Source organism: Panulirus ornatus, chromosome 15 (genome assembly GCF_036320965.1).
Source record: "Panulirus ornatus isolate Po-2019 chromosome 15, ASM3632096v1, whole genome shotgun sequence".
NCBI lineage: Eukaryota > Metazoa > Arthropoda > Malacostraca > Decapoda > Palinuridae > Panulirus > Panulirus ornatus.
In genome coordinates this window covers 18023210-18050693 of record NC_092238.1, presented here as the reverse complement: position 1 = coordinate 18050693, position 27484 = coordinate 18023210, and the positions used below count along the sequence as shown (strand labels likewise).

The window sequence follows — 27484 nt, the reverse complement described above, 5'->3', positions numbered from 1 at the left end:
TTGCGTAAGACAAGAAGACAAATGGGAACTTCAGTGAAGGGGGCTAATGGGGAGGTGATAACAAGTAGTGGTGATGTGAGAAGGAGATGGAGTGAGTACTTTGAAAGTATGTTGAATGTGTTTTGATGATAGAGTGGCAGATATAGGGTGTTTTGGTCGAGGTGGTGTGTAAAGTGAGAGGGTTAGGGAGAATGATTTGGTAAACAGAGGAGAAGTAGTAAAAGCTTTGCGGAAGATGGAAGCCGGCAAGGCAGCGGGTTTGGATGGTATTGCAGTGGAATTTATGAAAAAAGGGGGTGACTGTGTTGTTAACTGATTGGTAAGGTTATTTAATGTATGTATGACTCATGGTGAGGTGCCTGATGATTGGCGGAATGCTTGCATAGTGCCATTGTACAAAGGCAAAGGGGATACAATTGAGTACTCAAATTACAGAGGTATAAGTTTGTTGAGTATTCCTGGGAAATTATATGGGAGGGTATTGATTGACAGGGTGAAGGCATGTACAGACATCAGATTGGGGATGAGTAGTGTGGTTTCAGAAGTGGTAGAGGATGTGTGGATCAGGTGTTTGCTTTGAAGAATGTATGTGAGAAATACTTAGAAAAGCAAATGGATTTGTATGTAGCATTTATGGATCTGGAGAAGGCACATGATAGAGTTGATAGAGATGCTCTGTGGAAGGTATCAAGAATATATGGTGAGGGAGGCATTTGTTAGAAGCAGTGAAAAGTTTTTATCGAGGATGTTAGGTATGTGTGCGTGTAGGAATAGAGGAAAGTGATTGGTTCTCAGTGAATGTTGGTTTGTAGCAGGCGTGTGTGATGTCTCCATGGTTGTTTAATTTGTTTATGGATAGGGTTGATAGGGAGGTGAATGCAATAGTTTTGCATTCTGTTGTGGATGAGAGAGCTTGGGAAGTGAGTCAGTTGTTGTTCGCTGATGATACAGCGCTGGTGGCTGATTCGTGTGAGAAACTGCAGAAGGTGGTGACTGAGTTTGGTAAAGTGTGTGAAAGAAGAAAGCTGAGAGTAAATGTGAATAAGAGCAAGGTTAATAGGTAGAGTAGGATTGAGGTACAAGTCAATTGGGAGGTAAGCTTGAATGGAGAAAAAGTGGAGGAAGTGAAGTGTTTTATATATCTGGGAGTGGATTTGGCACCGGATGGAACCACGGAAGCGGAAGTGAATCATAGGGTGGGGGAGGGGGCGAAAGTTCTGGAAGCGTTGAAGAATGTGTGAAAGTGGAGAACATTATCTCGGAAAGCAAAAATGGGTATGTTTGAAGGAATAATGGTTCCAACAATGTTATATGGTTGCGAGGAGATGGCTATGGATAGAATTGTGCGAAGGAGGGTAGATGTGCTGGAAATGAGATGTTTGAGGATAACATGTGGTGTGAGGTGGTTTGATCGAGTAAGTAATGAAAGGGTAAGAGAGATGTGTGGTAATAAAAAGAGTGTGGTTGAGAGAGCAGAAGAGGGTGTTTTCAAATGGTTTTGTCACGTGGAGAGAATGAGTGAGGAAAGATTGACAAAGAGGATGTGTCAGGGGTGGAGTGAACGAGGAGAAGTGGGAAACGAAATTGGAGGTGGAAAGATGGAGTGAAAAAGATTTTGAGTGATCGGGGCCTGAACATGCAAGAGGGTGAAAGGCGTGCAAGGAATAGAATGAACTGGAACGATGTGGTATATCGGTGTCGACGTGCTGTCAAAGGATTGAACCAGGGCACGTGAAGCGTCTGGAGTAAACCATGGAAAGTTTTGTGGGGACTGGATGTGGAAAGGGACTTCGGGTTTCAGTGCATTATACATGACAACTAGAGACTGAGTGTGAACGAATGTGGCCTTTGTTCTCTTTTCCTAGCGCTACCTCGCGCACTTGCGGGGGGAGGGGGTTGTTATTTCATGTGTGGCGGGATGGCGATGGGAATGAATAGAGGCAGACAGTATGAATTATGTACATGTGTATATATGTATATGTCTGTGTGTGTATATATATGTATACATTGAGATGTATAGGTATGTATATTTGCATGTGTGGACGTGTATGTATATACATGCGTATGTGGGAGGGTTGGGCCATTCTTTCGTCTGTTTCCTTGCGCTACCTCGCTAACGCGGGAGACAGTGACAAAACAAAATAAATATAATAAATGATATATATGTATATATATATATATATATATATATATATATATATATATATATATATATATATATATATATATATATATATATATATATATATATATATATATATATATATCATTATACTTAGTCGCTGTCTCCCGCGTTAGCGAGGAAGCGCAAGGAAAGAATGGCCCAACCCACCCACATACACTTATATATACATAAACGCCCACACACGCACATATACATACCAATACATTTCAACGTATACATACATATACATACACAGACATATAAATATATATACACATGTACTTTTTCGTACTTGGTGCCTTCATCAATTCTCTTCGGCAGCCCGCCACACATGAAAAATAGCACCCAACCCTACCCCCGCGCGAGGTAGCGCATCCATTGACAGCAGGTCGATCGCGGTATACCACATCGTTCCAATTCACTCTATACCTTGCACGCTTTTCACCCTCCTGTATGTTCAGGCCCCGATTGCTCAAAATCTTTTGCACTCCATCCTTCCACCTACAATTTGGTCTCCCACTTCTCGTTCCCTCCACCTCTGACACATATATCTTCTATGTCAATGTTTCCTCAATCATTCTCTCTATGAGTTTAAACCATTTCAATGCACCCTCTTCTGCTCTCTTTACCAAACACTTTTTATTACCACACATCTCTCTTACCCTTTCATTACTTACTCGATCAAAGCACCTCACACAACATATTGTCCTCAACCATCTCATTTCTAACGCATCCACCCTCCGCACAACCCTATCTATAGCCCCCGTCTCGGAACCACATAACATTGTTGGAACCACTATTCCTTCAAACATACTCATTTTTGCTCTCCGAGATAAGGTTCTCGCCTTCCATACATTCTTCAACGCTCACAGAACCTTCGCATCCTCCCCCACCCTGTGACTCACTTCCGCTTCCATGGTTCCATCCGCTGCTAAATCCACTCACAGATATCTAAAACACTTCACTTCCTCCAGTTTTCCTCCATAAAAACTGACCTCCCGGTTTACTTGTCCCTCAACCGTACTGAACCTAATTACCTTGCTCTTATTCACATTTACTGTCAGCTTTTTTCTTTCACACTTTGCCAAACTCAGTCATCAACTTCTGCAGTTTCTCACCCGAATCAGCAACCAGCGCTGTATCATCAGCGAAACAACAACTGACTCACTTCCGAAGCCCTCTCATTCACGACAGACTGCATACTTGCCCCTCTCTCCAAAACTCTTGCATTCACCTCCCTAACAACCCCATCCATAAACAAATTAAATATCCAAGGAGATATCATGCACCCCTGCCGCAAAATGACATTCACTGGGAAGCAATCACTTTTCTCTCTTCCTCCTCGTTACACATGCCTTACATCCTTTACAAAAACTTTTCACTGCTTCTAGCAACTTACCTTCTACACCATATGCTCTTAATACCTTCAACAAAGCATCTCTATCAACTCTATCTTATGCCTTTTCCAGATTCATAAATGCTACATACAAATCCATTTGCTTTTGTAAGTATTTCTCACATACATTCTTCAAACCAAACACCTGATCCACACATCCTCTACCCCTTCTGAAACCACACTGCTCTTCCCGAATCTGATGCTCCGTACTTGCCTTTACCCTCTCAATCAATACCCTCCCATATAATTTCCCAGGAATTCTCAACAAACTTATACTTATATAATTTGAACACTCACCTTTATCCTCTTTGCCTTTGTACAGTGGCACTATGCATGCATTCTGCCAATCTTCAGGCACACCCACTTTATTTATAAATTCCATTGTAATTATATCCAAACCCGTCGCCTTGCCGTCTATCAACCTCCGCAAAGCTTTCACTACCTCTTTCTTCTCTGTTTATAAAACCATTCTCCCTGACCCTCTCACTTCGCACACCACCTCGACCAAAACACCCTATATTTGCTACTCTATCATCTAACACATTCATCAAACCTTCAAGATACTCACTCCATCTCCTTCTCACTTCAATACCACTTATTACCTCCCATTAGCTCCCTTGACCGATGTTCCCATTTGTTCTCTTGTCTTACACACTTTATTTACTCTCTTCCAAAACATCTTTTCATTCTCCCTAAAATTTAATGATACTCTCTCACCCCAACTCTCATTTGCCCTCTTTTTCACCTTATGCACTTTTCTCTTGACATCCTGCCTCTTTCTTTTATACATCTCACTGTCATTCGAACTACTTCATTGCAAAAATCATACAAACGTCTCTCTCTTCTCTTTCACTAACAATCTTACTTCTTCATCCCACTACTCACTACCGTTTCTAATCTGCCCACCTGCCACCTTTCTCATGCCACAAACATCATTTGCGCAAGTCATTACTGCTTCCCTAAATACATCCTATTCCTCCCCCTTCCCTTTAAATAATTTGCCCTCACCTTTTTCCATTCTGCCCACAATCTCTCCTGGTACTTCGTCATACAAGTCTCCTTCCCAAGCTCACTTACTCTCACCACTCTCTTCACCCCAACATTTTCTCTTCTTTTCTGAAAACCTCTACAAATCTTCACCTACGCCTCCACAAGATAATGATCAGACATCCCTGCAGTTGCCCCTCTTAGCACATTAACATCCAAAAGTCTCGTGCATCAAAGCTGTTAACACATTCACTCAGCTGCTCCCAAAACACTTGCCTCTCATGATCTTTCTTCTCATGACCAGGTGCAGAGGCACCAATAATCACACATCTCTCTCCATCCACCTTCATTTTTAATCATATCAATCTAGAATTTACTTTCTTGCATTCTATCGCATACTCCCATAACTCCTGCCTCAGGAGTAGTGCTATTCCTTCCTTTGCTCTAGTCCCCTCACCAACCCCTGACTTTATTCCCAAGACACTCCCAAACCACTCTTCCCCTTTTCCCTTGAGCTTCGTTTTACTCAGAGCCAAAACATCCAGGTTCCTTTCCTCAAACATACTACCTATCTCTCCTTTTTTCTCATCTTTGTTACATCCACACATATTTATACACCCCATTCTGAACCTTCGAGGAGGATGAGCACTCTCCGCATGACTCCTTCTTCTGTTTCCCCTTTTAAAAAGTTAAAGTACAACGATGGGAGGGTTTCTAGATCCCCACTCCCGTCTCCTTTAGTCGCCTTCAACGACACGTGGGGAATACGTGGGAAGTATTTTTTCTCCCTTATGTTCATGGCAGCCGTGTCCCGGGGCAGTTATGTCCTAGGAGACTGTATGCTGAGTAGCTATGTCTCGGGCGGCCGAGTCCTAGAGCATTTGAGCCCGAAGGCGACTGTGTCCCTGGTGGCTTTGTCTCAGGAAGGTGATGCTCATTTGTCAATTTTCGTCTATATCTTTGTGTACAAAGAGCCAGGGAAAAAGTTACTAGCAAATATCAAGTCACATGGCACCGATGGCGTGTACTTTGGTGGATAGGAAGTTGGTCAACTGGGCGCAAACAAAGAGCTGTGATTTGTGGTCAAGTCTCAGAATGATTAATGCAACAAGTGGTGTTCCACAAGAATCAGTCTTGGGACCAGTTCTCTTTCTCATCTATGCTAATGATATTGATAATGAGCTGCATTGCAAGGTCTCAACATTCACTGGTGATACAAAGCTGGGAAATAAATGTATTAGTTAACTTGAACGTCTTTAGCTTCACAACGACATAGACAAACAAGATGGGCTGAGCTCATGGGTAACAAATCAGTTTTGATATCGATTAATGCAAAGTTTTACATAACGGCAGCAAAAACGAAAGTCAAGTCACATTATGAAGTGTGCTGAACTGCAAAAGGTAAATGAGAAAAAGAGTTGGACAAAATAATCTCTGATGACCTAGAACCAAGTAAGCAGTGCAAAAAAGCAGTGAAAGGTACGAAAAAAATTTAGATTTAAAGGCAGAGCCTTCGAATTTAAAAGTTTTGGAAAATCATCCTTATTGTTTACAATATTTTTAATTGGTTCGTCCACATCTTGATCATTGTGTTCAGTTTTGGTCATCCTGCGTAAAAAAAAAGACTGACAGAATGGAGAGAGAGAGAGAGAGAGAGAGAGAGAGAGAGAGAGAGAGAGAGAGAGAGAGAGAGAGAGAGCACAGCGTCGAGCTGAGAAAAAAAATCCGGCGAGACTATCTTCAACGACATGAACCTGTTCAGTGTAGGAAAGGGGAGGTTAAGAGGTGATCTAATCCAAATATTCAGATTATCAAAGGCTTTGAAAATCTTAATTCATTAATTTACTTCAGCCTTGATTCGTCTGATTTCACTCATAGTAATGGATACAAACTCGAGAGCAAATGTTTTACCTCGAATGAGGCGAAGTACATTTTCTTCAGCTGTATTGTCAGCATATGGAGCGATTGCTAGTTAGGAAGGTTGGAAACATAAGTATTAATACGTTGAAGAAAAGACTTGATGAACATTTCGCTGCAAGTCCACGACTTACATCATTAGAGTCCCATGAAATCACGTTGACAATTCGCAGGCTATTCCCTCTGGGTGATCTGTATAACATCGAACTTTCATCATATTAATCTGTGAGTTTCTGTTTTCCTCTTTGACAAACAGCCTCGAAAGGACCTAGTGGCATGTTGATGTTTGAATACTTTAGTATGCAATCGTGTCTTGGATAGCCTTGTCCTGGGCCAGCAATATCCCGGTAAGCCGTCCCCAGGGCACCCTTGTTCTGCTTAGCCGGGTTCTGTGTCCTGGTAAGACCTGTTCTGTGTCCTAAGTTGCCGTGTTCACAGCAAGCGTGTCTTAGGCAGTTGTGTCCTGGGCGGCCGTGTCCTGGGCGGCCGTGTCCTGGGCGGCCGTGTCTAGATTAGCTATGTCTTATGCGGTCGTGTGATGAGCGACCGTGTCTGTTATCCGTATTCTTGGCGGCCGTGTCCTGGGTGATCGTGTCCTGGGTGGCCGTTTCCTGGGTGATCGTGTCCTGGGTGGCCGTGTCCTGGGTGCCCGTGTCCTGGGCTTGGGACGAAATGCACATGGAGCACCGAACAACCTTACCCTATGATTACTGAGCTGTGAAGCGCGGTTTGTATTCAGCTAAGATGCCGTTTTCTATTCAGATGACCGACGTACATCACAATGGAGTATTTCTATTGGCTAATAATGTTGAAATGTGTGACGTTTTACTGGCAGTAAAACAGACCATCCCATACACAAAACCTGAGGCGGACCTGAGCCATGCCATGTATGTCTGTCTGTAGACCGAGGTCCTCATGTTTCAGAACAGACAACAGATTACGTATATATACGTACCTATACATACATATACGTACATAAACGAACATATACGTACATATACGTACATATACGTACATATACGTACATATACGTACATATCCGTATATATACATACATATACAAAGGTACATCTCTATATAAACTATCAAGGAACTGAAACACATACACCATCTATTAGTATGTGTACACTGATGACTAATTGCTGAGGAAAGTGGGACAATAATAGAAGACTATGGAACATTATGTTGAACCTGCTTTAACAATAATGATAATTATAATGATAATCATAATTACAATAAAGTTAATAATAATGATGATAATGATAATGATGATAATGATAATAATGATAATGATGATAATGATAATGATAATAATTATGATAATGATAATAATAATGATAATTATAACAATGATAATAATAACAACAATACTACTACTGCTACTACTACTACTACTACTACTACTACTACTACTACTACTACTACTAATAATAATAATAATAATAATAATAATAATAATAATGATAATAATAATAATGATAATAATGAAAATGATAATAATAACAACAAAAATAATGATAATGTAGCATTCATGGATCTGGAACGGCATATGATAGGGTTGATAGAGATGTTTTGTGGAAGGTTTTAAGAGTATATAGTGTAGGAAGTAAGTTGCTAGAAGCAGTGAAAAGTATTTACCAAGGATGTAAGGCATTTGTACGAGTAGGAAGAGAGGAAAGTGATTGGTTCCCAATGAATGTCGGTTTGCGGCAGGGGTGCATGATGTCTCCATGGTTGTTTAATTTGTTTATGGATGGGGTGGTTAGGGAGGTAAATGCAGGAGTTTTGGAGAGAGGGGCGAGAATGCAATGTGTTGGGGATAAGAGGGCCTGGGAAGTAAATTAGTTGTTCGCCGATGATACAGCTCTGGTGGCTGATTCGAAATAGAAACTGTAGAAGTTGGTGACTGAATTTGGTAAAGTGTGTGAAAGGAAAAAGTTGAGACTAAATGTCAATAAGAGCAAGGTTATTTGGTTCAGTAGGGTTGAGGGACAAGTTAGTTGGAATGTAAGTTTGAATAGAGAAAGTGTTTTAAGTATCTGGGAGTGGACTTAACAGCGAATGGAACCATGGAGGCGAAAGTGAGTCACAGGGTGGGGAAGGAGACGAAGTTTCTGGGGGCGATGTAGAGTATGTGGAAGGAGAGAACGTCATTTCGGAGAGCAAAAATGGGTATGTTTGAAGGAACATTAGTTCCAACAATACTCTATGGCTGCGAGATATGGGCTACAGATGAGGTTGTACGGAGGAGGGTGGATGTGTTGGAAACGAAATGTTTAAGGACAATATGTTTTGTGAGGCGGTTTGATCGAGTAAGTAATGAAAGGGTAAGGGAGATATGTGTGGTAATAAAAAGAATGTGGTTGAGAGAGCAGAAGAGGATGTGTTGAAATGGTTTGGACATATGCATATGAAGAGAATGAGTGAGGAAAGGTTGACAAAGATGATGTGTGTCAGATGTGGAGGGAGCAAGGAGAAACGGAAGATCAAACTGGAGGTGGAATCATGCTGTGAAAATGATTTTGGGCGATCGGGGCCTGAACATACAGAAGGATAAGAGGCGTGAAAGGAATAGAGGGAATTGAAACGATGTGGTATACCGGGGTCGACGAGCTGTCAATGGACCGAACCAGGGCATGTGAGACGTGTGGGTATAAACCATAGAAAGGTCTATGGAGCTTGGATGTGAATAGGGAGCTGTGGTTTCGGTGAATTACACATGACAGCTAGAGACTGAGTGTAAATGAATGTGGTCTTTTTTGTCTTTTTTCCAGACGCTACCTCGCTGAAGCAGGGGTAGCGATTCTGTTTCCTGTGGGGCGAGGTAGCGCCAAGGAATGGATGAGGGAAAGCAAGTATAAATATGTACATGTGTACATACGTATACGTCTGTGTATGTGTATGTATATCTGTATATGTTGACATATATATGTATATGTTATCCCTGGGGATAGGGGAGAAAAAATACTTCCCACGTATTCCCTGCGTGTCGTAGAAGGCAAATAAAAGGGAAGGGAGCGGGGGCTGGAAATCCTCTGCTCCAGTTTTTACTTTTCCATCAAAAGGAACAGAGAAGGGGCCAAGTGAGGATTTTCCCCTCTAAGGCTCAGTCCTCTGTTCTTAACGCTATCTCGCTTAACGCGGGAAATGGCGAATATTCATGAAAAGAAAATATATGTATATGTATGTATGTATGTGCGCGTGTATGGGCGTATATATATATATATATATATATATATATATATATATATATATATATATATATATATATATATATATATATATATATATATATATATATATATACATATATATATATATATATATATATACATATATATATATATATATATATATATATATGTATATATATATATATATATATATATATATATATATATATATATATATATATATATATATATATATATATATATATATATATATATATATATATATGTGTGTGTGACCAAACCGGTTTGGTCACATGGAGAGAATGAGTGAGGAAAGATTGACCAAGAGGATATATGTGTCGGAGGTGGAGGGAACGAGGAGAAGAGGGAGACCAAATTGGAGGTGGAAAGATGGGGTGAAAAAGATTTTGTGTGATCGGGGCCTGAACATGCAGGAGGGTGAAAGGAGGGCAAGGAATAGAGTGAATTGGAGCGATGTGGTATACCGGGGTTGACGTGCTGTCAGTGGATTGAATCAAGGCATGTGAAGCGTCTGGGGTAAACCATGGAAAGCTGTGTAGGTATGTATATTTGCGTGTGTGGACGTATGTATATACATGTGTATGGGGGTGGGTTGGGGCATTTCTTTCGTCTGTTTCCTTGCGCTACCTCGCAAACGCGGGAGACAGCGACAAAGCAAAAAAAAAAAAAAAAATATATATATATATATATATATATATATATATATATATATATATATATATATATATATATATATATATATATATTTCTTTCTTTCTTTCAAACTATTCGCCATTTCCCAGTTCTCTGTTCTTAATGCTACCTCGCTAATGCGGGAAATGGCGAATAGTTTGAAAGAAAGAAAGAAAGATATATATATATATATATATATATATATATATATATATATATATATATATATATATATTTTTTTTTTTTTTCATACTATTCGCCATTTCCCGCATTAGCGAGGTAGCGCTAAGAACAGAGGACTGGGCCTTTGAGGGAATATCCTCACCTGGCCCCCTTCTCTGTTCCTTCTTTTGGAAAAAAAAAAAAAAAAAAAAAAAAAAAAAAAAAAAAAAAAAAAAAAAAAAAAAAAAAAAAAACAGAGAATTGGGCCAGGTGAGGGTATTCCCTCAAAGGCCCAGTCCTCTGTTCTTAACGCTACCTCGCTAATGCGGGAAATGGCGAATAGTTTGAAAGAAAAAAAAAAGATATATATATATATATATATATATATATATATATATATATATATATATATATATATATATATATATATATATATATATATATATATATATATATATATATATATATATATATATATATATATATATATATATACATATATATATACATATATATATTCCTATGCCACAAGTATCTTTTGCGCAATCCATCACTGCTTCCCTAAATACATCCCATTCCTCCCCCACACCCCTTACGTCCTTTGCTCTCACCTTTTCCCATTCTGCACTCAGTCTCTCCTGGTACTTCCTCACACAAGTCTCCTTCCCAAACTCACTTACTCTCACCACTCTCTTCGCCCCAACATTCTCTCTTCATTTCTGAAAACTTCTACAAATCTTCACCTTCGCCTCCGCAAGATAATGATCAGACATCCCTCCAATTACATCTCTCAGCACATTAACATCCAAAAGTCTCTCTTTCACGCGCCTATCAATCAACGCGTAATCCAATAATGCTCTCTGGCCATCTCTCGTACTTACGTAAGTATACTTATATATATCTCTTTTTAAACCATGTATTCCCCATCACCAGTCCTTTTTCAGCACACAAACCTGCAAGCTCCTCACCATTTCCATTCACAACACTGAACACCCCATGTACACCAATTATACCCTCAACTGCCACATTACTCACCTTTGCAATCAAATCACCCATCACTATAACCCGGTCTTGTGCATCAAAACTGCTAACACACTCACTCAGCTGCTCCGAAAACACTTGTTTCTCATGATCATTCTTCCCATGCCCAGGTGCATATGCACCAATAATCACCCATCTCTCTCCATCCATTTTCAGTTTTATCCATATCAATCTAGAGTTTACTTTCTTAGACTCTATCACATACTCCCGTAACTCCTGTTTCAGGAGCAGCGCTACAACTTCCCTTGCGCTTGTCCTCTCACTATCCCCTGACTTTACTCCCAAGACATTCCCAAACCACTCTTCCCCTTTACCTTTGAGCTTCGTTTCACTCAGAGCCAAAACATCCAGGTTCCTTTCCTCAAACACACTACCTATCTCTCCTTTTTTCTCATCTTGGTTACATCCACACACATTTAGACACCCCAGTCTGAGCCTTCGAGGAGGATGAGCACTCCCCGCGTGACTCCTTCTGTTTCCCCCTTTAGAAAGTTAAGATACAAGGAGGGGAGGGTTTCTGGCCCCCCGCTCCCGTCCCCTTTAGTCGCTTTCTACGACACGTGGGGAATACGTGGGAAGTATTCTTTCTCCCCTAACGCGGGAGACAGCGACAAAGTATAGTATATGATATATATATATATATATATATATATATATATATATATATATATATATATATATATATATATCATCTTTGTTACAATAAAATGAAACAAATAATGTAAACCTTACAAAGACATTTTGTACACAAAACTCGAAAGAAACAAAAATCCCCTCATGATATGGGTGATCTTTACGTGGAATGTTGGCCAGGCCGCGCGTGTGTTCCGGGTGTGTGTGGCCTGAGGAACACATTCCCTCCCACAACACGAAATACTGGCTCAGATTGTCTTCATAATGAAAAAAAAATAATCCTACAACGCACACTTACCTCAGCGTGCAGCATATATAACAACGTACAGAATGGAAAAATGAAAACACTCATGATATATATATATATATATATATATATATATATATATATATATATATATATATATATATATATATATATATATATATATATTGGAAAGGATTACAATTTTGCGCGTGATCAAGTGTATTCCTAAGGGTACACGGAGAAAATGAAACACATTAAGTTCCCAAGTGCACTTTCGTGTATTAATCATATCATCATGTGAGACACAAGAGAGAAATATAACCGTCAGTTGATATACAACGAAGAGACGTAGCTAGGACGCCTTTTGGTAAACATGCGATTGTCCAAGACAGACAACGAGCGTATCATAAATTTATCATTTTACAAATTTTATCAACAATTAAGTGATCTAATTTGTATAGACCATCACTAATATTGAGATTATAATTCTTTGTATATTCAATAATAGAAGATTCAATGATATTTCTCTTGGTGATAGAGTTATTAACTGAGATGGCATTTCTCCAGTCAATACAATGATCATAGTTTTTAACGCGATTAAATAAGGCATTTGATTCTTGTCCACGAGGAAAACGAAACACAATTAGTTCCCAAGTGCACTTTCGTGTAATAATCACATCATCACGGGAGACACATATATAACAGTAAGTTGATATACAACGAAGAGACGTAGCTAGGACGCCATTTGGTAACATGCGAATGTCCACATTTGTGTGGTGTGTGTGTGTGTGTGTGTGTGTGTGTGTGTGACGTAATCACGAAGCAGACACGAAGGAAAGGTCTAAGCTGGAAAATTTGCTTAAGCGCTTTCGTGTACTTCAGCACATCTTCAGATGCAAATTGTAAAGGATCATAGGATTTGCTTCTGAAGATGTGTTGAAATATACGAAAGAGCTAAAGCAAATTTTTTTGCTTAGAATTTTCCTTCGTGTCTGCCTCGTGATTACATCACACACACACACACACACACATATATATATATATATATATATATATATATATATATATATATATATATATATATATATATATATCCCTGGGGATAGGAGATTAAGAATACTTCCCACGTATTCCCTGCGTGTTGTAGAAGTCGACTAAAAGGGGGGAGCGGGAGGCTGGAAATCCTCCCCTCTCGTTTTTTTTTTTTTTTTTCCCAAAAGAAGGAACAGAGGGGGGCCAGGAGAGGATATTCTACAAAGGCCCAGTCCTCTGTTCTTAACGCTACCTCGCTAACGCGGGAAATGGCGAATAGTTTAAAAGAAAAGAAAAAAAGAATATATATATATATATATATATATATATATATATATATATATATATATATATATATACACACAATAGCCAGATCCAGGTATCTATTTTATCGACTATCCCCAGTGGGTGGATGAACAACTGTGGACCGACTGCCGTAACCAGGATTCGAACCTGTGCGCTCGACCCTGGGCGGGCCATGAATGCATCATGTAACTGCTTCCCCTGGTCTTTATACAGTGGAATCTACAACAAGTCACACCCGGGAGGTTTACAGTTCTTGTGTCTGTCCACATTTGTTGTACTGGTGGGCAGGTCTTGTACCCGGTACATGTTTAGTCTATGCCTAATGCAACCCTCAGGTTCTGTAGTCATCTAGTCAACATTTCTTTATCACTATTTCTATTTTTCTTTTCTGGGAATCTTACGTCCATAAGGAGAAACATTTCATCGTCAAAGCTCCACCGTAAGTGTCAGTTGTATCTATATCTATCAAGGTGTACCCAGTGTATAAGCTGCTGATATTCTTCATCACTTTATAAACGTTAGCTAATCTTCAAGTTGGTTTGATCATGTTATTATCTTCAGAAGAGAAGAGGAATCTGATGATACTATCATGGCTGTTACCCACACTATCACCGACCTGCAGGTGTGGTGAACGCTCACTCTACCTCGCTCGTGGTGACACACATCGTCTCAGTCAACCAGAGATCTTCTACTCGATCAATCTCTTTTTTTTTCTTTCTCTTCACTCAGTAAGAAACCCCAGTTAATGCTCGGCCGGTTCAATCTCCTTCAATTGTTTTTTAGCTAAAGAAATTTTTTTCTTTTACAGTCATTATTTTGGTACAATGTTTTGGTGTTAATGTGTTACAAAAACAGTGATACTTTGGTCGTTCATTTATCACTACAGTACACGACGAATCCCATGGGTCGACCTGTACAGCAAGTCCCATGGATCAGCATATACAGCAAGTCTCAAGGATGGACATATACAGCAAGTAACATATTGTGTTACTTGACACAGGACCTAACTTATTCACCTGCCTTTTGTACTGCATCTTGACTGAAACTTTACATATTGGTCTCCCAGTTCCCTTTTTACATGATACTTGCTGTATCCATCCAGACTCGTATCACTGTGTTGGAATGTATGTGTGTTGAGAGTGTGTCAGCCGTGAGTTCACTCTGCCTGAAGTTTATCTGCTGGCGTTGGTGTACAGAAGTTTGATGTCACACAGCGAACAGTACGGCTGTTGACTGTGAGCTACTGACCTGCCACCCAGAGTTAGAACTGACCTTCAAGCTTCGAGTGGGCTCGTCTGACCTTACCTGACCCTCACCTGGCGGCCACGTGGACATGAGGGAGAGAGCGGGGGGGGTGGTAGGATGGCTGACCACCACTTGAGGGTGAGGGAAGGTACCACACGGTACCAGTGTCGGGACGCTGGTGGGTGGGTACCATACCACCCGCCACATACCGGATCTCTTGGCTCAGATATGGCACACACAGGAGCGCACGTAAACAACCTGTCTCCACAACAATTAACTTTCCCTCAACAACAGCCCAGCTCGAGCCTTCCTTATGATTGAGGAAGCCAACCAGCAGCGGCCTTGACTTATCCAGTGAAAGTTGGACAAGGATTACTCTCTCTGGTGACACGAGAGGCGGGCCGGGCCGGGCTGGGCTGGGGTGGGCGGGCCAGGCCGGGCTGGCGAGCCGAACTGGGCGGGCCGGGCCGGGCTGACGGCCCGAACTGGGCGGGCCAGGCTGGGCGGAGTAGGGCTGGGCGGGGCAACTTCCCCTTCAAAGGATATACTGGTTAACTCACACCCTATCTCGAACAGACACACTCACCATCACTCTGGCTGGCACACTGAAACACTCACCATTACTGTGGCTGGCACACTGACACACTCACCATTACTGTGGCTGGCACACTGACACACTCACCATTACTGTGGCTAACCCACTGACATACTCACCATTACTGTGGCTAGCCCACTGACATACTCACCATTACTGTGGCTAGCCCACTGACATACTCACCATTACTGTGGCTAGCCCACTGACATACTCACCATTACTGTGGCTAGCCCACTGACATACTCACCATTACGCTGGCACACTGACACACTTACCATTACTCTGGCTATCACGCTGACACACGCACCATCTCTCTGGCTAGCACACTGACACACTCACCATCACACTGGTACACTTACACACTCACCATTACTGTGGCTATCACACTGACACACTCATCATCACTCTGGCTAGCACACTGACACACTCACCATCACTCTGGCACACTGACACACTCACCATTACTGTGGCTATCACACTGACACACTCACCATCACTCAGGCTCGCACACTAACATACTCACCATCACTCTGGCACACTGATACACTCAACATCACTCTGGCACACTGACACACTCACCATCACTCTGGCACACTGACACACTCACCATTACTGTGGCTATCACACTGACACACTCACCATCACTCAGGCTCGCACACTAACATACTCACCATCACTCTGGCACACTGACACACTCACCATTACTGTGGCTATCACACTGACACACTCACCATCACTCAGGCTCGCACACTAACATACTCACCATCACTCTGGCACACTGATACACTCAACATCACTCTGGCACACTGACACACTCACCATCACTCTGGCACACTGACACACTCACCATTACTGTGGCTATCACACTGACACACTCACCATCACTCAGGCTCGCACACTAACATACTCACCATCACTCTGGCACACTGACACACTCACCATTACTGTGGCTATCACACTGACACACTCACCATCACTCAGGCTCGCACACTAACATACTCACCATCACTCTGGCACACTGATACACTCAACATCACTCTGGCACACTGACACACTCAACATCACTCTAGCTGGCACACTGACACACTCACAATCACTCTGGCACGATGACACACTCAACATCACCCTGGCCCCCACACTGACACACTCACAATCACTCTGGCACACTGATACACTCACCATCACTTTTGCTAGTACACTGGTACACTCACCATCACTTTTGCTGGCACACTGACACTCCCCACCATCACACTAGCTGGACGTGACACAATCACCATCACCCTATCTGGCACATTCACCATCACTCTGGCTAGCACACTGACACACTAACTAGGACACTTCACTGGTTGTTGTACTTACTGGAGTACTCACGAGTTCTGTGTAATACTAACACACTCGCCAACATACCGACACACTTGCTGCTCGGTATACCAACACACTTGCTGCTCGGTATACCACTACATTTGCTGCTTGGTATACCAACACACTTGCTGCTTGGTATACCAACACACTTGCTGCTCGGTATACCACTACATTTGCTGCTTGGTATACCAACACACTTGCTGCTCGGTATACCACTACATTTGCTGCTTGGTATACCAACACACTTGCTGCTTGGTATACCAACACACTTGCTGCTCGGTATACCAACACACTTGCTGCTTGGTATACCAACACACTTGCTGCTTGGTATACCAACACACTTGCTGCTCGGTATACCAACACACTTGCTGCTTGGTATACCAACACACTTGCTGCTCGGTATACCACTACATTTGCTGCTTGGTATACCAACACACTTGCTGCTCGGTATACCACTACATTTGCTGCTTGGTATACCAACACACTTGCTGCTTGGTATACCAACACACTTGCTGCTCGGTATACCAACACATTCTGGTGTCAGTGTTGTACAGGAGAGTTGGCTGTTAACTGTGGCTTATAAGGCATCAGGGGTGTGCTACCCTCACATCTCGCACTGACTTGTCCAAGCTGCAGAGTTGGATATTTGGTCGACCAGGCTGTTGGAGGAAGCTCCAAGTCGACCAAATGAGTGAGTGGATAGCATGATCAGGTAATGTATCTCGTACGTACGTACGTACACGTCAAGGTTCTTATCAGTGTTGCTATCTCCCTCCACCAACGTTCTCATCTGTTCGAGCACAGACAGGTTGTACGCAACCAGACATGCACTGGAATACAGAAGTTGGTGGGTCATTAAGGTCACCAGTATTGATGGTGTGGTAGTTACCGTTCCTGACGGTAACGCATTCACGGGCCGCCCAGGATCCAGCGTATGGGTTCGAATCCTGAATGAGGCAATCGGTCCAGTCAACCCAGGTGGTCATCCACCCCTTACGGGTTGGTCGATATGAGAATACATTGGTAGGTTTTCTGTATATGCTAAACATAAGGAAACAAGTTTAAGTTTAGCATATACAGAAAACCTACCAATGTATGCTCATATATCCATTATTACTCATCTCAACATGACAGAGTTGATTTATAATTATTTCAATCTATGTTCCTTAGGGCATTACGTATTTGCAGTCCAGAGTTTATTGATGATGAGTTTGGGAAGATATATTCTATTGGATCTAAGTTAAAGTATCCTAGATCTTTCATTGATAAATCCTTAAGTTAGCAAAGAAATCATTTTATAGAGTTGAGGCCAAACCTCCCATTGACACCAAGAATCATCTAGTTTTCCCTTTTAATAATAATTTTACATTACTTCCCATGTTGCTTAAATCCTTTAATGTGAATTTTGCCTTCAGCAACAATAATACTATAAAGAATATCTTAATCAGGAATTCACCAGAAAATTCTCTTGGATGCATCTATAAAGTGCCATGTGGGAATTGTGATAAATTTCATGTTGGGCACACTGGTAAGGATCTTTCTGTTAGACTTAAGCAACATCAATATATTATAAGAACGGGACAAGAATCAAATGCCTTGTTTAATCACGTTAAAAACTATGATCATTGTATTGACTGGAGTAATGCCATCTCAGTTATCAACTCTAACTCTATTACCACGAGAAATATCACTGAATCTTCTATTATTAGATACACAAAGGATTATAATCTTAATATTAGTGATGATCTATACAAACTTGTAAAATGATAAGTTTATGAACGCTCGTTGTATGTCTTGGACAATCTCGTGTTTACCAAATGGCGTCCTAGCTTCGTCTCTTCGATGTATATCAACTGACTTATATTTCTCTCTTGTGTCTCCCCTGATAATGTGATTATTACACGAAAGCGCACTTGGAACTTATCGTGTTTCATTTTCCCCGTGGACTCACAGGAATACATATTTCTTTTTTTTTCATACTATTTGCCATTTCCCGCGTTAGCGAGGTAGCGTTAAGAACAGAGAACTGGGCCTTAGAGGGAATATCCTCACCTGACCCCCTTCTCTGTTCCTATATATATATATATATATATATATATATATATATATATATATAGCAAAACGAAAACTAAATAAAATAAAAAAATAAATGTGTGGAAGTCGAGAACATTATCTCGGAAAGCAAAAATGGGTATGTTTGAAGGAATAGTGGTTCCAACAATGTTGTATGGCTGCGAGGCGTGGGCTATGGATAGAGTTGTGCGCAGGAGGGTGGATGTGCTGGAAATGAGATGTTTGAGGACAATGTGTGGTGTGAGGTGGTTTGATCGAGTAAGTAATGTAAGGGTAAGAGAGATGTGTGGAAATAAAAAGAGCGTGGTTGAGAGAGAGCAGAAGAGGGTGTTTTGAAATGGTTTGGGCACATGGAGAGAATGAGTGAGGAAAGATTGACCAAGAGGATATATGTGTCGGAGGTGGAGGGAACGAGGAGAAGTGGGAGACCAAATTGGAGGTGGAAAGATGGAGTGAAAAAGATTTTGAGTGATCGGGGCCTGAACATGCAGGAGGGTGAAAGGCGTGCAAGGAATAGAGTGAATTGGATCGCTGTGGTATACCGGGGTTGACGTGCTGTCAGTGGATTGAATCAAGGCATGTGAAGCGTCTGGGGTAAACCATGGAAAGCTGTGTAGGTATGTATATTTGCGTGTGTGAACGCATGTATATACATGTGTATGGGGGTGGGTTGGGCCATTTCTTTCGTCTGTTTCCTTGCGCTACCTCGCAAACGCGGGAGACAGCGAGAAAGCAAAAAAAAAGAAAAAAAAGAATATATATATATATATATATATATATATATATATATATATATATATATATATATATATATATATATATATCTTTTTTTCTTTCTTTTTTTTTTTTCGTACTATTCGCCATTTCCCGCATTAGCCAGGTAGCGCTATGAACAGAGGACTGGGCCTTAGAGGGAATACCCTCACCTGGCCCCCTTCTCTGTTCCTTCTTTTGGAAAATTAAAAAAAAAAGAGAGGGGAGGATTTCCAGCCACCCGCTCCCTCCCCTTTTAGTCGCCTTCTACGACACGCAGGGAATATGTGGGAAGTATTCTTTCACCCTATCCCCAGGGATATATATATATATATATATATATATATATATATATATATATATATATATATATATGGATTGAACCAGGGCATGTGAAGCGTCTGGGGTAGACCATGGAAAGTTGTGTGGGGCCTGGATGTGGAAAGGGAACTGTGGTTTCGGTGCATTATACATGACAGCTAGAGACTGAGTGTGAATGAATGTGGCTTTTGTTGTCTTTTCCTGGCGCTACCTCGCGCGCGCGTGGGGGGAACGTTGAAATGTATAGGTATGTACATGTGCGTGTGTGGGCGTTTATGCATATGCATGTGTATGTGGGTGGGTTGGGCCATTCTTCTGTCTGTTTCCTTGCGTTACCTCGCTAACGCGGGAGACAGCGACTAAGCATAATATACATATATATATATATATATATATATATATATATATATATATATATATATATATATATATATATTTCATATATATCCCTGTGATAGGGGAGAAAGAATACTTCCCACGTATTCCCTGCGTGTCGTGCAAGGCGACTAAAAGGGAAGGGAGCGGGGGGCTGGAAATCCTCCCCTCTCGTTTTTTTTTTTCTTTATTTTCCAAAAGAAGGAACAGAGAAGGGGGCCAGGTGAGGATATTCCCTCAAAGGCCCAGTCCTCTGTTCTTAACGGTACCTCGCTATCGCGGGAAATGGCGAATAGTTAAAAAAAAGAAAAAAAAAAGAAAAATTATACATATATATATAAATATATATATATATGTATATATATATATATGTATATATATATATATATATATATATATATATATATAAACATATATATATATATATATATATATATATATATATATATATATATACATATATATATACATATATATTTATATATATATTTATATATATATATATATATATATATATATATATATATATATATATATATAAATATATATGTATATATATATATATATATATATATATATATATATATATATATATATATATATATATATTTTTTTTTTTATTATACTTTGTCGCTGTCTCCCGCTTTTGCGAGGTAGCGCAAGGAAACAGACGAAAGAAATGGCCCAACCCCCCCCATACACATGTATATACATACGTCCACACACGCAAATATACATACCTACACAGCTTTCCATGGTTTACCCCAGACGCTTCACATGCCTTGATTCAATCCACTGACAGCACGTCAACCCCGGTATACCACATCGCTCCAATTCACTCTATTCCTTGCCCTCCTTTCACCCTCCTGCATGTTCAGGCCCCGATCACACAAAATCTTTTTCACTCCATCTTTCCACCTCCAATTTGGTCTCCCTCTTCTCCTCGTTCCCTCCACCTCCGACACATATATCCTCTTGGTCAATCTTTCCTCACTCATTCTCTCCATGTGCCCAAACCACTTCAAAACACCCTCTTCTGCTTTCTCAACCACGCTCTTTTTATTTCCACACATCTCTCTTACCCTTACGTTACTCACTCGATCAAACCACCTCACACCACACATTGTCCTCAAACATCTCATTTCCAGCACATCTATCCTCCTGCGCACAACTCTATCCATAGCCCACGCCTCGCAACCATACAACATTGTTGGAACCACTATTCCTTCAAACATACCCATTTTTGCTTTCCGAGATAATGTTCTCGACTTCCACACATTCTTCAAGGCCCCCAGAATTTTCGCCCCCTCCCCCACCCTATGATCCACTTCCGCTTCCATGGTTCCATCCGCTGCCAGATCCACTCCCAGATATCTAAAACACTTCACTTCCTCCAGTTTTTCTCCATTCAAACTCACCTCCCAATTGACTTGACCCTCAACCCTACTGTACCTAATAACCTTGCTCTTATTCACATTTACTCTTAACTTTCTTCTTCCACACACTTTACCAAACTCAGTCACCAGCTTCTGCAGTTTCTCACATGAATCAGCCACCAGCGCTGTATCATCAGCGAACAACAACTGACTCACTTCCCAAGCTCTCTCATCCCCAACAGACTTCATACTTGCCCCTCTTTCCAAAACTCTTGCATTTACCTCCCTAACAACCCCATCCATAAACAAATTAAACAACCATGGAGACATCACACACCCCTGCCGCAAACCTACATTCACTGAGAACCAATCACTTTCCTCTCTTCCTACACGTACACATGCCTTACATCCTCGATAAAAACTTTTCACTGCTTCTAACAACTTTCCTCCCACACCATATATTCTTAATACCTTCCACAGAGCATCTCTATCAACTCTATCATATGCCTTCTCCAGATCCATTAATGCTACATACAAATCCATTTGCTAATTCTGTTTCCCATTTTAGAAAGTTAATACAAGGAGGGGAGGATTTCTGGCCCCCCGCTCCCGTCCCCTCTAGTCGCTTTCTACGACACGCGAGGAATACGTGGGAAGTATTCTTTCACCCCTATCCCCAGGGATAGGGGTGAAATATATATATATAAATATCTTTTCTTTCTTTTAAACTATTCGCCATTTCCCGCGTTAGCGAGGTAGCGTTAAGAACAGAGGACTGGGCCTTTTTTGGAATATCCTCACCTGGCCCCCTCTGTTCCTTCTTTTGGAAAATTAAAAAAAAAACGAGAGGGGAGGGTTTCCAGCCCCCCGCTCCCTCCCCTTTTAGTCGCCTTCTACGACACGCAGGGAATACGTGGGAAGTATTCTTAATCCCCTATCCCCAGGGATATATATAAATATATATATATATATATATATATATATATATATATATATATATATATATATATATATATATATATATATATATATATATATATATATATATATATATATATATATGTATAATGTGGAAATGTGTGTGTGTGTGTGTGTGTGTGTGTGTGTGTGTGTGTGTGTGTGTGTGATATGGATTATAAGAACATGACATCCGACTGTCCCGTACATTCCGAGGGTGTGGACTGAGGGTGTACATGTGTACAGTTTGTACACAGGGACTCCAAGCTCCTCGTGTCGAGGGGTGGAGTGTGTTCCTGTGTGTGTGTGTGTGTGTGTGTGTGTTGGGGGGGAGCACACTCCCTTAGTTACTGATCCTCGGCTACACACCACGGATGGTGCGACTACATTGTGGTAAACAACCCAGGATTATACCAGCACACCACACCAGGCTATACTCTGCTGGTATACTGAGTCGGTAATATAGCAACATAGCACAGCAGGCCATACTCTACTGCTATACTAAGGTTATGCTTTACTGGTATGCTAAGGTTATACTTTACTGGTATACTAAGACCGTCATATACCAGCACACCTTACTAGGTTATACTTTACTGGTGTATTGAAAGAAACCAAGGCAAGAGGCACAACTCACGTACGCTTTCCTAACCTACTGAAACAATACACATGTATACAATCTCTCATTCATAACTGAACTGCATACGGTAGTTTTTATGAATGAACGACTTTCTTAAAAGTTTTGAATGTATAGTAAAAAGCAGTACCTTTGAGGAATACATGAGGCTACTCATCATGGTGACTGAACAAGATAAGAATACGTTAAAAGCAAGATAATACACGCCAAGACTGGTCTGTGGCAACACTGAAGATTAAGACTTACCATACGCATTGACCCCATTAAGTCGCCCTCCTCCTCCTTGCCAGTATTAACATGCAATAATCAGATGGTAGTAACAAATTAATACAACCACCATCTTACCTCAGAATCAGGCCATCAGTTGCTATCGGGCTGGGAGTGTGGGTGACGCGGCACAAAAGAGAACCATCGTCTCGGTTCTATTTACCGCGCTCTTCTCCCGCAGGTACAGCGTCTCATATTACTTCATCTCATGTCCACGTTAATTCCCAAGCGATGGGATACCACTTCCACACAACAGATGCACTTAGCCAATCCCACACTTCTCATACAGTGACAACACGAAACTACAGTGCCTACGTCCCTACAGAGCGGCGACCTTAATAACCGGGGCCAACAGACTATCGGCGCTCGGCTGCCCGAAAGTGAAGCGGTCCGGCCACTTTCGCTTCTTTGACATTTACAGACGAGTTTTTTCCTTCCTTGCCAGCCGCGGCTGTTGGCCCGTGGCGACCTGAGGGGCACCGCTGTAACGCCCTCTGCGGCAGCTGTGCCAAGGGTGAGGGAGAGGCCATAGGGCAGCTAGCTTCCCCCCCTCACCCACGCCCTATGGTGGCTCTGACAGGCAGCCACACCTCCCCAGCACCACAGGCCATACCTCACCTGCTGGAGCACGACGGTACGACCCTTGAACCCTGAAGCACGAAGCTACGATGGCCTGATAAGGGTTAGGTCAAAGGTCACGCTATCGTAACACCGAACTCAAGACGTTCAAGAAGAAATGGTTATGACGTAAACGTGTATTCACTGTATATCATACAGACCAGGTATCGTATTCATCTTGTAGGTGGACTGTGAGTAATCAAGATCACCTCAACACCTTTAATACTCATCATACATAACACACGGCCCAGCAATCTTGACCAGGCTACACCCAGGTAGTGTTCACCAGGCTACACCCAGGTAGTGTTCACCAGGCTACACCCAGGTAGTGTTCACCAGGCTACACCCGAGTAGTGTTCACCAGGCTACACCCAGGTAGTGTTCACCACGCTACAGCCCAGGTAGTGTTCACCAGGCTACACCCAGGTAGTGTTCACCAGGCTACAGCCCAGGTAGTGTTCACCAGGCTACACCCAGGTAGTGTTCACCACGCTACAGCCCAGGTAGTGTTCACCAGGCTACACCCACGTAGTGTTCACCAGGCTACACCCACGTAGTGTTCACCAGGCTACAGCCCAGGTAGTGTTCACAAGGATACGGCCTTAGTAGTGTTCACCAGGCTATAGCCCGGGTAGTGTTCACCAGGCTGTAGGCCCGGTAGTGTTCACCAAACTGTAGGCCCGGTAGTGTTCACCAGGCTGTAGGCCCGGTAGTGTTCACCAGGCTGTAGGCCCGGTAGTGTTCACCAGGCTGTAGGCCCAGTAGTGTTCACCAGGGTACGGCCAGTCACCTCGTCATTAACACGTAACATTAAGTTTTGACTGATGGTCATCATGGTGAGACCTGGAATTACCTCTTGTGCGTAACTGGATCATGTCAGCCATACACCCACCACCCAGGCTTGAGACTGCCTGGTCACCCACACCTCTCCTTCCTCCTCCAGGCAGGACTGGTGTAGGTGTTGACACAGCCATGACCTCCTCCCTCCTGACCGCACGATCTGTACTTGCATATCATGGTATCCATGTGTCGTCATACATGACTGACTCACAACTTCGTCCTTCCCTTAATGTTGTTCAGTGTAAGACTGATCTTAGGGTGACCACAGTACTAAGTATGAGACCTGAGCTTCCACCGTCCACCCACACTCCCTGACCTGACCTGACCTTATCAACGGCCGTAGTGCCTCTTTCAGTGGCACTGGTCACAGATGTGCCACATCCGCCCATACTTCTGCACACATTCTACATGCTATTCTCAGGTATTTGAACAGGGTTCGAATCCTGATAGTTCACATGATGGTACACATGATGGTACATGTGATAGTACATGTGAAGTACATGTAATAATACATGTGATAGCACATGTGACAGTACATGTGAGAGTGAATATGACTACATGTGATATTACATGTGACAGTACATATGACAGTAAATGTGACAGTACATGTGATAGTACATGTGATAGTACATGTGACAGTACATGTTACAGTGCATGTGATACTACAATTGATAGTGCATTTGACAGTACATATGACAGTGCATGTGATAGTACATGTGATAGTACATGTGATAGTACATGTGACAGTACATGTGATAGTACATGTGTTGGTACATGTGATAGTACATGTGATAGTACAATTGATAGTACATTTGACAGTACGTATGACAGTGCATGTGATAGTACATGTGATAGTACATGTGATAGTACATGTGACAGTACATGTTACAGTGCATGTGATAGTACAATTGATAGTGCATTTGACAGTACATATGACAGTGCATGTGATAGTACATGTGACAGTACATGTGATAGCACATGTGACAGTACATGTGATGGTACATGTGATAGTACATGTCATAGTACAATTGATAGTACATTTGACAGTACGTATGACAGTGCATGTGATAGTACATGTGATAGTACATGTGACACTACATGTGACAGTACATGATAGTACATGTGATGGTACATGTGATAGTACATGTGATAGTACATGTGATAGTAAATGCATGTATTAAACATATTCCCTGTGGTCACATGTCTCGTGTGTACTGTGCATCCATCCTTAACTCTCGCTCAACGTACATTCCTCTTAAGCCTGTGTTTCAGTCTCCGTCCTGGTGCTCTGTGTTACCAGCCTGGCCTGTCTGGTCTGGACCGACCAGTCCCTGCCCACATGCCAGCTGGCCTAGCCTGGCCTGTCTGGGCTGGACCGTCCAGTCTGGTCCACATGCCAGCTGGACCATACGGTTACCCTAGAGCCTAGGAGAACTATACAAATGGAATCATTGCTTGTTAATAACATAAGGTAAATACTAGAGGTCTGGGGATCTACAAGCCGGTTTCGCAGATTGCTAGTCATGTATAAGTATTTCAATAGAAGTTTGAGCTGTTTCACTCACAAGCCGCTTCAAGCAGAGTTAGCTCATTGTCCAACACATCTCAGTAAACTTGAGAAACAGAGTAAGACTAATGAAGCTGGTGTTTACGCAGGAAAGATCGAGATGGTTGAAGACGAGTTTGACAAACGCGTCCCAGACTTCCACAGAAAACGTACAGATCGGTGGCTGTGTTCAACAACTCTCTCTCTTCATTATCTTACGAAGATGAACCTGAGGCTCTGTTAGATAAGAAAGTTGACCCAGAGGCTCTGTTAGATAAGAAAGTTGAACCAGAGGCTCGGTTAGATAGAAAGTTGACCCAGAGGCTATGTTAGATAAGGAAGCTTGACCACAGAGGCTCTGTTAGATAAGAAAATTGACCAGAGGCTCTGTTAGATATAGGAAGCAGAACCTGAACTCTGTAAGAATAAGCAAGCTTGAACCAGAGGCACTTATAGATAGAATCTGAATCCAGGAGCTCTGAAACGATAAAGGAAGCAGAACCTACTTCTGTTAGATAAGAAAGTTGAACCAGGAGCTCTGTTGAGATAAGGAAGCTGAAACCAGAAGCTCTGTAGATAAGGAAATTGCTTAAACCCAGGAGCTCTGTTAGTAAGGAATCAGAACCAGGAGCTACTGTTCATAAGGAATTCAGAACCAGGGAGCTCTGTTAGATAATGAAAGCTGAACCAGACTCTGTTAGATAAGGAATCTGAACCAGGAGCTCTGTTAGATAAGGAAGCTGAACCAGA

General features: G+C 41.8%; 1 protein-coding gene across 3 annotated transcripts in view; it reads right to left on the bottom strand.

The window, feature by feature from the left end:
- The window catches only part of LOC139753737 (uncharacterized), an 822625-nt gene that overhangs the window by 366077 nt on the left and 429064 nt on the right, over positions 1-27484 (bottom strand). Inside the window, exon 1 of one of the 3 annotated variants that reach the window (XM_071670533.1) lies at positions 23809-24078. The exons of the other annotated variants lie outside the window; for them this stretch is intronic. The gene's annotated coding sequence lies outside the window, so the exon portion shown is untranslated. Of the gene's footprint in view, positions 1-23808; positions 24079-27484 lie in introns of those variants that run through there. 3 annotated transcript variants of the gene reach the window in all.